The following is a 13,990-nucleotide window of genomic DNA, read 5'->3' as shown; positions in this document are numbered from 1 at the left end:
ATATATATTTATTGTTGTCCCCTTTAGGGTCCAAACCCCTTTGGCTATGCGTGGTGCAGAGTTTGGAACTTAAATAGAGGTTTGCCCCAGGCCAGGCCCTGCGGCCAACTCCCCCAGCGCATGGCCAAGGGCCATGCACGGTGGTTGTTGGATTAACGCATAGTAATTAAAATTACTTTATATTTAAAAAAAACGTGGAACTTCACTGAAAAAAACAAAGATTACAGGGGTGTTATAGTTAGGAAATAGAATTAAAAGAACATAGAAATTCCCTTAGAAAAACAAAGATTAGAGGGACGTTATAGTTAGGCTCATTGTAAATGTACAAAATCATAGAAATTCACCTGTTATAGTTAGAGTTACCTCAAGTAACTATAGCTCGTGCCCTAAGGTAACTATAACTCGCACCTGGCTGCCATGTGCCAACAAAGGCACCCTTGCACCATGGTGCAAGGGTGTCTCTGTTGTAGGAATGATTGTTTTTGTGCAGGAAGGGACACCTTCTTGCACAAAAACAAACAATGGAGGTGATTTCCTCTTACTCTATGTGCTGCACAATACAGGACACCTAATAAAGAGGAAAAAACAAGGAGAAATAATGTTATTTCTCATTGTTGTGTCTCCCTTATGCCTCCCATGGAGAGGCGTAGGTTTTTGATGCATTCCCAGATTTACAGCATGCTACAAATCCTTGAATGTGTCTAATGCCATGGGTGTTATGTGGGAACATCCACCTTAACGCCCATGGCACACCTCCCTATCACAGTGTGAGGCAGTGCAGCGACTTGCGCTGCATTTTCTCACTCTACATTTACAAGGCCATGAAAAGCCACGCAGGGTGGCTTTACGTGGCATTGTAGATATGGCTCTGCAGTGTGTGCCACAGGAGCATTAAAAAAGTGAAGCTCCGGTGGCGCACGGGGGCTTGTAAATAAGCTCCCTGGTTGCCATAGATGAAGAGGTTTTTGTTTTGCCAATAACCTCGCCGCCATTTGAGGAATCTTGGGGGGACTGCTACAGCAGCAGAGGAAAACAAGGGGTTCTGACGTCAGACACGAGTTTCAGCAAGGACAGGATGAAGCGCGTCAATGAGCTCCATGCTCCAGGGCCCTTAGCCCTGTTCCCTGTCGCTAGGATGTTGTGCTGGGTGGATTGGAGTGGAGGAATCGAGCAAGTGAGCTTAGTACTCTGTGTTCCTAGGGCTCAAGTCCCAAGTCTGAGGAACTTGTGTTGGGCATCTTGGCTATTTTTCAGGCAGCCACAAGTGTTCCTGGTCTCCAGTAGAGGGGGGCTCTCGATTGCTGTGTCCATAAACCCAAGCCAACTACAGTCCGCAGGTGTTTGTTCGCGCCGGCTGGAGAGTCCTTCAAAAGAGAGGGCAAATGGCTTAGCCCTCAAATGTTCTTCTTCTGCTAAGTTTGCTGTATTTCTGCTCCCACACCATAAGGCAGGAGGTGGGAGGCAGGAGGGGGACAGCAGCATTGGTGATGCAAGGCAGAGCTGGTATGCTGGGAATTGTGATCTTGTGCCCCAGTGGCATACTAGTGTGCAGTAGAGGCTTAGGCTTCAGGACCCCTCAGTGGCACGGAGGCAGCCAGCATTAGGTCAGTGCGACTTGTGCCTCGTGGACGGAGCCTGTTTTGGGCACACATATTCATCTATTGTTAACCCATTGCTCGCCACTTGGGCTCCTGGACTTGGGTTTCATCCACTGCCTGCTGTTTGCCCGCTCTTTATCACTCCAATCTCTGCCATTTTTGCTATTACTGCCATCTATGCCTGTTGTATACTGCCTTGTCTGAAAGCCACCATAGATTCAATGTCGCTAGTGTCCTCTTTGCAGTGGTATAGCTGACATAGGTTGTTTAGTGCTTTATTGGTATTGCCAAGTGTTTTATGAGTCAATGCTGAGTGCATGTGAGCAGCATTGTTTTGGAGTGTTCAGCAGCCAACGAGTTTGCAGGTGCGGGCTCTGAAGGGGGCTGTGTAAAAATATGATGACTTTGAAGAAATTGCACTCTGGGTGAGTCATTTCTACTTCCCCTAGCCATAAACAAAAAGTAATGAAATTTACTCATGGCGCTAGAAGCTCCCAGCAACATCCTTTGAAATCTTATCCACTTACTGCTGTGCTTTTTATGGAACATGACTAAAGTTGCCTCTGAAGTAGTGACAGAAGATTTTAGTTGTGGTCCCACTGTCTCACCACTCTTGGTTATGCTCTCCTTTCTGGCCCATGGATGTTTTAAGAGGGCCAGTGTTGACTTTGATGGTTGGCGGTGCTCAGGAGGGTATGCGTCATCTGCCTCCAACTGTTTCTTCAGCATCATGGGGCAAAAACCTTTTGTCCAAGGGTCATGGAACCTTTATGGATTTCCCCATTAGGCCCATCACAAAGGACCTATGTGAAGCAGAACACTATGGCCCTCATTATGAAATTGGCAGTTAGGTGACCGCCATGCCGGCGATGGTGGCAGTACCATCGCAAGGCTGGCAGTAATGACCGCCAAATTATGACCATGGCGGTGATCCCTCCCACAGACAGCCAATTTACCACCCCAACCGCCAATGTGGTACGTCCACTGACCACTGCGATAGCCACCTACAGGCAGGTGGAAGACAAGGATCCGCCCACCATATTATGACATAACAGACAGCCAGGATTTCTGAGGTGTTGGCATCACCACCAAAAGCCTGGCAGAAACACATCATATAAAAGGAGACACTCACCTCCAGGGACACAGAGGAGTCTGTGGCTGCCATGGAACCTGAACTGGAAGTCTTCCCAATGCTGTACCATGCGATGGCCGTCCAGGAGCACCAACGCCGACGAAGATGACGACGGTGAGTACAGCCGCCTAGCACACAAGGGAGGGAGGGGAGAGTGACACACACACACACACACACACACACACCTACAACACACACCAAACACACATTGTACACACACAGAACAATTTGCTGAATAAATCAACAGCAACATAACCCAGTAGCAAAGAAAGCCAGGTGTCAGGAATAAAGCTGTGCGCGGTCCAGGTCCCGCACGAAACTCCGCTGCGCAGATCTGTGGCGCTTTCTGCGCACCACTTGTCTCCCCTCTTACTCCAAAGGTGGCCATCAAAGTCGTCTGCCCTGTAGCAAAGCTCATAGAGCTGCAGGTTCAGGTCATTGGTGGTCAAGATGCACTTATCAGTGCTATTCCATGAAGGGACTACAATTCCCATGTTTTTAGAGGCAGCAGCCATCTTCGGGTGTGGCAGGCCTATAAAGCACAGCCACACCCAAGCACGTTGCTCACTATTTTGAAGACTTCGATGCAGTCACATCTCCTGGAGGTTCCCCTGAAGGAAAGCAGATTCCTTGCATGGCTGAGTGGCAGCAAACCAGAGTATCCCCATTTCCATGGTGCATTCAAGACGAGTAGGTCGTATTTGTAGCGGTAAGGTCTTGAAGAGCGAAATCTTGAAGGGGGGGTGTTATTTCCAAAAAGTAAAGTGCCCCTTAGCATAACAAGCAAAGCGTTTCAGGCCACACTGGTAAAGCGCCCGGACACGACATTTAAAGCGCTTCAGTTCATAGAAGTAAAGCGCACTTGGCATGGTATTCAAAGTGCTTCAGTTCACAGGAGTAAAGCGCACTTGGCACGACATTCAAAGCACTTCAGTTCACAGTAGTAAAGCATACTTGGCATGGTATTCAAAGCGCTTCAGTTCACAGGAGCAAAGCGCACTTGGCACGACATTCAAAGCGCTTCAGTTCACAGGAGTAAAGCGCCCTTGGTACAGCATTCAAAGTGCTTCAGTTCACAGGAGTAAAGCGCCCTTGGCACAGCAATCAAAGCGCTTCAGTTCACAGGAGTAAAGCACCCTTGGCACAGCATTCAAAGCGCTTCAGTGTCCAGGAGTAAAGCGCCCTTGGCACAGCATTCAAAGCGCTTCAGTTCACAGGAGTAAAGCACCCTTGGCACAGCATTCAAAGCGCTTCAGTCCACAGGAGTAAAGCGCCTTTGGCACAGCAATCAAAGCGCTTCAGTTCACATGAGTAAAGCGCCCTTTGTCCAATAATCAAGGCGCTTCAGTTTACATGAGTAAAACTTTCAGGCCTAGGTGGCAAATGTGAAAACATTTCAAAGATAACCAGATCATAGTTTCATTGTTTTTGGAAGCATAATATGTGAGATACATATTTAAGTCTTTGAGGATATGTGAGATACATATTTAAGTCTTTGCGAATTTCTATGCTGAGGCCACACGTTTTATGTTTATGAATGCATAGTAGTTGCATGATTGATGTTCAGAGTATGCCCATGGTCCACGCTCTTGCCTTCTCTAGGTTCAGAGATCTCAGTTTGTTCTCGTTCCATGATTCAGAGAAAGGCCACGCTCAGTTTTGTCTAAGGTTCATGACATTCTGAAGTATCATGATTTTACTAATTGTTCTTGTTCCATGATTCAGAGAAGGGCCACGCCCAGTTTTGTCTAAGGCTCATGACATCCTGAAGTATCATTATTTTACCAATTGTTCTTGTTCCATGATTCACAGAAGGGCCACGCCCAGTTTTTTGTCTAGAGCTCATGCCATCCTGAGGTATCATGATTTTACTAATTGTTCTTGTTCCATGATTCAGAGAAGAGCCACGCCCAGTTTTGTCTAAGGCTCATGACATTCTGAAGTATCATGAATCTACCAACTGTTCTTGTTCCATGATTTACAGGAGGGCCACGCCCTATTCTATAATGGTCTCAACACTTGCACCCACGGATACGCCTTTGTCCAGTCCATAAGGGTCTCAACACTTGCATCCATGGAGATGCCTTTGTATAATCCATAAGGGTCTCAACACTTGCATCCATGGAGACGCCTTTGTCTATTCCATAATGGTCTCAACACTTGCATTTACGGAGACGGCTTTGTCTATTCCATAAGGGTCTCAACTCTTGCACCCACGGGGACGCCTTTGTATATTCCATAAGGGTCTCAACACTTACATCCAAGGAGACGCCTTTGTCTATTCCATAAGGGTCTCAACTCTTGCATCCACGGAGACGCCTTTGTCTATTCCATAAGGTTCTCAACTCTTGCATCCACGGAGACGCCTTTGTCTATTCCATAAGGGTCTCAACTCTTGCACTCACGGAGACTCCTTTGTCTGTTCCATAAGGGTCTCAACTCTTGCATCCACGGAGATGCCTTTGTCTATTCCATAAGGGTCTCAACTCTTGCACCCACAGAGATGCCTTTGTTTATTCCATATGGGTTTCAACACTTGCATCCACGGAGACGCCTTTGTCTATTCCATAAGGGTCTCAACACTTGCATTCACGGAGACGCCTTTGTCTAAATGTATAATTGCATGTTAATGCTGTTATGAACAAGGGTATACATACATGCTTAACCATTTTTCCTTTTCAGATCTCTCTCCTTGCAGTTCCCTATCCTAATTTCCCTTCCCCCCGCTTGGCTTCATCAATACTCAGTATTCTATAACTTTCTGAGTTGGTGATGCCGGGAGGTGGGCCTTTTGTTCTACGGCGTGCAGATCCCGAGGAAAGGGCACTGTGACACCAAGACACATACCTGTTGTCCAACCACTGTGATTAGGTAGGAACAGCGACCTTAATTATAAAAAGAGGCAAATATAAACATATATATGTGCAGATAGGGTCACTGGCCAGTTCAAAGTTATTAATGGCCACAGGGCAACGTCCAAGGCCCAACTTGACTCCTGACAGCCTAGGCACTCCAATGGGCAGGGGCATCATGGAGATAGCAGGCAGGCACTTCAGGGGGTGGGGGATGGGGTAGTGAAGAGGTCAATGTGGGAAATGAAAAGCTTCTTACAACCAGTGGGGTGAGGTGTGGGAGGAGGAAAGGGAGTGGAGGTAGAGGGAGTGGCTGTAGGAGGAGGTGTGCTGGACTTGGATGCAGGTGCACGGACAGTGTGCTCGTGTGAGGTGGATGACTGTTGGGTGTGTGAGTGGGAGCGTTTATGTGTCTTTGGAGGGGGGCAGACAGGGTGGGGGAGGACAAACAGGACGTGTGGATGTATGTTGTGGTGGTGTCTGCAAGTGAGGTGGTGTGCTGCATGAGGTGGTGATGGTGGTGACTGTGCTTGTGGTGTGTGGTGTGCATGTCTGAGTGTCTGCTGTTGTGGTGACTGTGAGCAAGGCTTTACAGGTGGCAGGATCTGGGACTGATGATTCAGTGCATGCAGGTGTGAGTGCTGATGGAACTGTAAGGATGAGGAGAGGGAGACAGTGGAGGCAGTGGCTGTTGTAGAATGTGCATCTGGGTGTTGGGTGTGCGTTTGCTTGTGGTGTGATGTGTGGTACCTGTGTTTGTCTGTGCGAGTCCTGTCTTTTGTTCTGTGTGCATGCATGTCAGATTGTGTGGGGTGGGTTGGGTGAGAGGGCTATGGGACTGGGAACAGGTAGTTGGAGGGGGAACAGAAGAAACTGGGACACTGGCTGCCATCAGAGAGGAGGCCAGAGCCTGAAACAATCTCCGTAGGGCCGCAAAGCCACTGTGAATGCCCTCCAGGAAGGCATTGCATTGCTGCATTTAGGATGGCATCCACTATGGTTGACTGTTCTACAGGGATGGATCTCAGGAGGGCAATAGCCTCCTCACTGAGGGCAGCAGGGCTGGCTGAGGCAGGACCTGAGGTGCCTTGGGCGAAGGAGATGCCCGCCCTCCTGGGTGAGCGTACACGGGCAACTGGGTGTGGGGCTACTGGGAGGGCGTTGCTGGTATGCGGGTGGCGGAAGATAAAGTAGCTGGGGTGGTGCCAGAGGAGGAATCAGAGTCTATAGTTATTGTTCCAGTCTCCCCGTGGTGCTCCCCTCGCCCTCCAACCCACTGGTCCCCTCGGCGTTGGGACTCTGCCTCTTGGGTCCTCTGGGCTGCAACTTCCTCACTCGCTGGTGCCTCTGCTCCTTCACCAGATGATGGTAATGCGCACATACATAAGATGAGAAAAGGAGAGAGGTTGGGGCAGAAAGAATGGGAGCACAGGGTCAATCACAGCAAACAACAGCACAGATGGCATTCACATCACAATCACTCCCTGGGATTTACATTGGGCAGTATGGACCAAGGTAACAAACCATTGCCTAGGTACTAGAGCAGGAAGGAACCCAAACACTACCATCTGCACACCTACTGCGACCAACTAAGCCCTGTCTGCCATGGTATGCTATCTACCTAGCAATACCAAAAATGCATATCACCCTACATAGCTAAGCAGGACCACACAGGAATGGCTAAACCAGCATATTGGGGCATCCACTGACTTGAACTTTGCACCCAAACCCCATGGCAGGAAACATATACAAAATACCACACAGTCTGTACTCACCCCCTTGTGGCTGCTGTGCTGCCCTCAAGCACCCATCCAACTTGGATTGGACACTGCCAGTATGTAGGGCATTGGAGGGATCAGGCTCCAACGGGCTCCCTTCCCTTGTTGGGAGGCCGTCCCCAGCTGGGCCTCTGCGGTCATCCAGGCCCAGCATCTCAGGTCCTCCCTCCGTTTCCTGCCATGGGTGCTCCACCGGCTATGAACCCCCAGGGTCCGCACGTCCTTGGCGATGGCATGCCACAACCCCTTCTTCTGATGGGCGCTGACCTGCAGAGAAAACACAGACAGAAGGACACCATGAGCCATACAATCCAGCCTGTCACACAAATGGCTTACATGCTGCATTTGCCCCTCATCAAGCACACACATGACCCGTACCTCTGCATTCACATTGCCTGCAGCCATACCTCCCAAATGACACACTGCTAGCACACACATACATCTACAAGCAGCCATAATGCATGCAACGTACACATGATGTACTCACCTGTTGGTCTGGAGGCCCATACAACTGCCCATACAGGGGTAGGACCCCATCCACGAGCTTCTCCAACTCCTCTGACGTGAAGGCTGGGTCTCTTTCCCCTGTAGCACGGGCGATGGCAGGTTCCAGATACAAGTCACAGCAGCACACGCAGTGGAGATGTCATTGAGTGGAAAGTCAGGAATCAAGTGAAGTGGTAGAAAGAAAATGGTGGTCCCGTCCGAGGACCGCCGGTGTTGATCATCATTGATTCCTGTACTCCATAGAGCCCCACGTTAGCCAATGAGAAATAGCACGGCGGGGCAGACCTCCTTCCGCCATGACACAGCAGTTGCCACTTCCTACTGCTAGTACTCATGTTTTGAATTTATATGTACGTTGTTGGTGTAGACTGTACACTCCTAGACAATTCTAGTGTCCTACATACATACATGCTCTATGTACTATGATGTTTTGTGTCCATAGGTCCTGTGTCCCACCCATCTTACTTTTGGCTCACTTAGGTACCAACTACTGCAGAGGAATAGGAGGAGGAGGCAAGCACCTGTGTACAGAAGCCTTGTGAACTTGGCTACAATGGAGGACCTGGCCCATCATACTCACCTTTCATCTGGACAGGGCCAAAATCACAGAGCTGTAAGCATAATTGGAGCCTGATCCGATACCTGTTATCCGTAGCACCACAGCAGTTCCCCTTCTTGTGCAGGTACTGTTAGTGCTCAATTTCCTGGCAACTGGTTCTTTCCAGGTGACTGTGGGCTTGGCTGCAGAAATGTCACAGCCAATGTTCTCGATTGTGCTTGGAAGGGTTTTGACTGCCTTGCTCAGACACATGAGCAGCTACATCGCATTCCCCCGGTTTGATGATTTGCCCACTGTGAAGGCTGGATTCTATGCAATGGGACACATACCACATGTGATTGGAGCCATTGACGGGACCCATATTGCCTTAGACCCTGCCAGGGCAAATGCACAGGTGTACAGGAATAGGAGGAGATTCCACTCTCTGAATGTCCAGATGGTGTGCCTTGCTGACCAGTACATCTCCCACGTCACTGCCAAGTATCATGGATCTGTGCTTGATGCCTATGTCTTAAGGAATAGCAGCGTCCCACATGTGATGCACGACTACAGAGGCATAGAGTGTGGCTTATAGGTGAGCTTGAGTCCCCACCCAATGTATGTCAGTGTATGCCTACTGGAGTCATACCCCATGTTATTGTGCATGGCTAATGTGTATCCCTCACTTCTTCCAGGTGACTCCGGCTACCCAAACCTGTCCTGGCTGTTGACCCTTGTTAGGAATCCGAGAGCAGAGGCTGAAAATCGGTACAATGATGCACATGGGTGTACCAAGAGGATTGTGGAACACACTTTCGGTCTCCTGAAAGCCAGGTTCAGATTCCTCCATTTTAAGAGGTGGATCTGTATGCTACTCCCCTGAGAAGGTCTGCCAGATTGTGGTGGTCTGCTGCATGCTGCACAATTTGGCACTCAGACGCCATGTGCCCTATCTGCAGGAGTAGGGGGGTGACAATGCACCTGTGGCAGCAGTGGACACTGAGGACAGTGAGGAGGAGGAAGAGGCGGAGGATGAGGACAACAGGACATTATCATTCAGCAGTACCTCCAATGACACTCAGGTAAGACTGTTGATCTATACATGTCTCTATTTTAGTAAGGTGTTGTGTGGCTGTTGTGTTGTGCCAGTCACCACCTTTGCATCACAATTGACTGTCACCTATGCCTTACCTTATTGCAGATGTTGGTATAGTTACAACATTGTACTGATGTGATGACTACAGACTGCTGAGACACATTTGTTGGATGGATTCACACATTACAGGACATTTGCACAGGATAATACAGTTCAATACAGTTCAATAGACTGCACATTTCTTTCTGATAAAGCACTATTACTCAAGTTGTGTTCAAGGGTGTTTATTTGAATAACAAAAAAACAATGGAAAGTGCAATAGAGTGGGGTGATGGTTGGGAAAAGTCCAGTGTAGTGGCCCAGTCTGTTTGAGGCACAGGCCCAGTGTCCATGGGGCCAGAGGAAGAGGAGCAATGGCAGTCCAAAGTGAACAAGGTGAATCTGTGGTACACAAAGGGGACATTCTGGAGGGGCTCCTTTCCTGGGGTTGGTCTTGGTCTTGGCAACTGTCTCTGGTATCTGTCTGGGTCACAGGAAATGTTTGCCGGGTGGTTCACATTTTGCAGGGGGAGGGTTGCTGGTGGCCTGTGAGTCCCTTTGGCAGGGCCTCCTGTCCACCAGCTGCAGCAGATGTGGAGGGCTGGTCAGTACACTGGCTAGTAGAAGGGGCCCGCTGCTGTGTTGTGTACTCACGCATGATGTTCGCCATGTCAGTCAGCACCCCTGCAAAGGAGGCCATGGTGGTATTCACAGCCTGCAATTTTTGCATGACCTCCAGGTGGTGTACTCCCTGCAGCCACTGGTTCTCCTGCATGATGTTGATCACCTAGCCCATCCTGTCCTGGGATCGTTGGCATGCCCCAGGTCATTTGTAAGTGCCTCCTGGGCAGTCAGTTCCCTGGGCCTGGCCTCCCTTTGATGCACAGCTGTCATCCGACTGTCCCTGGCCCCCTGTGGCTGTATCCCCTGAACGGTGTGCCCACTCCCACTTACACCAGGACCTTCATCGTCTTGCCTGTGTGGTGTAGACTCGGGTCCTTGTACAGGTGGGCACACTACCGATTGACGTATCCTGGGGACAGAGGACAGAGGTTTGGGGAGTTGGCTGCTGCTGTGTTGTTTGAGTCTGAGGGGGCCCTGTGGTGAACTGGTTGTGGTAGCCGACTGACCTGTGGTCCCAGATGGGCCAGGGAGTTCATCCAGATCAAGACCGCCAGAGTTGCTGTCATCACTGAGGGAATCTTCTGGTGGGGGACTGGGTTGCCATGGCACCTCCTCGCCACTGACATTGGCTGAGGCACCTGTAGGGATGTAAGTGATATGTTAGGGTAATTGTCTGTCACTTATTCCACATTTCAATCTTTCCAAATGATATTGGTGTCCTCCCACCTTTTGGTAGTGTATGGTGATAGATTGTGTGATTGGTAGTTCCACATGTTGTCCATGCTTTGCTGGTGGGTGTGCATGCAGAGCTGGAAGGGATGTGCTTGCAGTGGGTATGGCATGCAGGTGAAGACATTTAGGTGTGGTAATTGGGGTGGTGCACTGTGTGGGATGTAATGGGGTGAAGGGAGTCAGGGTGAGGGGGTGACATGGCATGCAGGTATGGCTGGTGGTAGGTTGGTAATGGTGACTCACCAGTGTCCAGTCCTCTGGCTACTCCATTGAGGCCCTCAGGATGCTGTATTGACAAGACTTGTTCCTACCATGCTGTCAACTGTGGGGAAGGAGGTCGGGGTCCACCACCAGTCCTCCTGATGGCGAGCTGGTGCCTTGCTGCAATGGAATGCACCTTCCCCCGTAGATCATTCCACCTCTTCCGAATGCTGTCCCTTCGGTGAAACGGGGTGCCTTTGTGGGGACATGGGTGTTGTGTGGTGTGTGTGTTGTGTAGAGGGTGTTGAGTGATGTGGTGGGTGTGTGGTGCATGACTGATGAATGGGTAGTTGTGGTGTGTGTGCAGTTATCTCTGGGATTGGCCTCATGTTTGCAAAGGATTGTGGGTGATGGGGTGTGTTTATAGTGCTGCTGGTGGGTGTGTGGGGTGTGTGTATTTGTGTCAGGTGTGGGGTTTTTGGACTTGCGAATGTTGGCTTGTTTTAGTTTTGGGTGGCCATTTCCGTTGGTTGGTTTACTGCTGCTGAATGTCCGCTGTGGTATTTCGTGGGTCATTATTTGGAGGGCGTTGTTTTGCTGGTGTAACGGTATTGATGCTAGTTCCAACAGTTTTTTGTGTTCATTGGGTCTGGCGGATTTGTGGTTGTGGCTGGTTTCATTCAGTTTTGTATATGTGTGTCATAATCTGGCGGGCGGATGTTCGCCTCCGCAGCTGTATGTTGGCGGCCGTCACCACAGCGGTATTCGGAAAATACCACCAATGTCATATTGAAGGCCTATGTCTTCCGTTTTGGATTTTATCTTATTATTTGACAACGAGTCTCCTCCGATAAATAGAAACTTTATCCTAAATTCCGTCACTGAGATTGATGCCTTAAAGTTGGTGAAAAGTGGTGATATTATAAATGCAACTATTCATTCAACTGGTCCGTTCCCTTTTTCCAGAGTCACCTTTGCCTCCTTGGTTATCGCAAATTTTATCGTCCAGAATTGTGAATATTTCCTAAAGCAAGGGATTGATGTTGTTCCGGTTGCCTAGTACTGGAAAACCCCAATCCAACAATCGAATGGTCTAGAGTTATGTAAGTAAATTATAATTGATGCAATGGGGCCTTATTCTGATATTATACATGGGAATCCCAAAACTAAAGTTATTTTGCTAGGCCAAGAGGGTTGAGTAATTAACATGGTGGTGGGTCCTGTAAATCATCCCTGTGCTACTGATCTGAAGGACGATCTTTTCCAGTGGAGCTGGTTGGTGGGTGCCTTGAATAACACATATCCTTTATCAAGGATCAGTGGCCCTTTAGGTAGCCTGGGTGGGCTATTTCTGTCATGGAATATGTCTGGGTTGGGACAAGATGAGGACAAATTCTGAAATCTTTTAACCTTTAATCGTGTGCCTACAAGAAACATGGATATGTACAGAGTTTGATTGCAGTGGTTATGTTATATTCTCCTGTAATGAAGGCATTCTGAAAGGGGTCATGCCATGATAGGGTGGCAATCCAGCTCAAGTACACTATTAACTGGACTCATGCAGTCTTTATACATCCCTCAAATTTGTGTTTATGTTTGAAGTTGACCTTCCTGAGTGACTATAGTGGTCCATCTTTTTTTTATTAGTGACCATGTATATTTCACCTGGGAGACAATTAAATTTCCTGGGGAGTTCACTCTTCATTTGTTTATGCCAGCTGCATAATGAAAGATTGCCCCTGGGTTATAATCATGGGAGACCTAAATACCAAGGTGTCTAATTCTGCCTCTGCAATTTTTGCCAATGTCGACAAAGAAGTTATATGGTCCATTCTGGAGATTCTGTTCCCTGATAAAATTAGAACGGACAAGCGTGTGTTGCTTCTGCTTTAGACGCTTAGAAAATTTGACCTGATTATATTAAATGGGAGATTAAATGGGAGATCTCCTGCGGGCGAAGCTGCTTCATATACCTTTACATGCATTCTCCTCTCAGAATATACTTGATTACGTGGTAGTCTTCTTACAAATGTTTGGGGTTTGTGAGAAACTCATTGTTTTTCCATCTGATGTGAGTGATCATATTTGAGTTGGTACATCTGTGACCTTAATCTTCTAGAGTTGGACTTTGGGAACCCTCAATTGCGTATGATTGGCTTTATTAAGTAGAATGGTCATTCCTTTTGGACAACTAAGTACACGATTGATGAAAGTGTTAAGATCAAGGAAGTTTGTGACGACACAGTGGGACTTGTTTGTGGCGGTCCTATTTTTTTTTTACCCTATGGCAGAGTTCCATAAATTAAGCACTAGACCTGATGGCTCTTCGTTGCTGAAAACATGCAAACGGTCATTTAAAGTATTAAATCAGGAAATAAATGTATTAATATGAAAATAGCATTTTCTGTTTTCCTTGAGTCGACAGCATGACATTGACCGTCTTAAATAGTTAAGAGCCGACACAAACGTCATGAAAGTAGGAGGGAACAAGATTTAAAACGGATCAATCTAAGAGAGGTTGCAAGTGTTAAAGACCCGAGAAAGTACTGGCATGTGATTGCCGAATACTGTGACTCTAGGGTGAAGATGTAGGAAATCTCGATTCCTTAAAATACTTGGGTGCATTATATTACCAGTTGTATCCGAGTAATATATAGTTGGGTATCCCTGAGAATATTTGTGCTGAAGAGGTATCATACTTGGTGAATGGTGCCCCCTCTGTGGATGTGATAGTGGGGTTTATAAAGAATGCTAGAACTTCCAGCACTTTGAGGCATAATGAGGTTCCCATTGAGGTTATTAAAAAGGAGGCTGTAGCTTGAGGATCTTTCTTTGCCTCGCTATTTCACTATTGCTATCATTCTGGGAAAATCCCCCAGTTATGGAAGGGTAG

This window comes from Pleurodeles waltl, chromosome 4_2 (genome assembly GCF_031143425.1).
Source record: "Pleurodeles waltl isolate 20211129_DDA chromosome 4_2, aPleWal1.hap1.20221129, whole genome shotgun sequence".
Lineage (NCBI taxonomy): Eukaryota > Metazoa > Chordata > Amphibia > Caudata > Salamandridae > Pleurodeles > Pleurodeles waltl.
The sequence above is the reverse complement of the archived record's forward strand: the minus strand, read 5'-3'. Positions refer to the sequence as shown.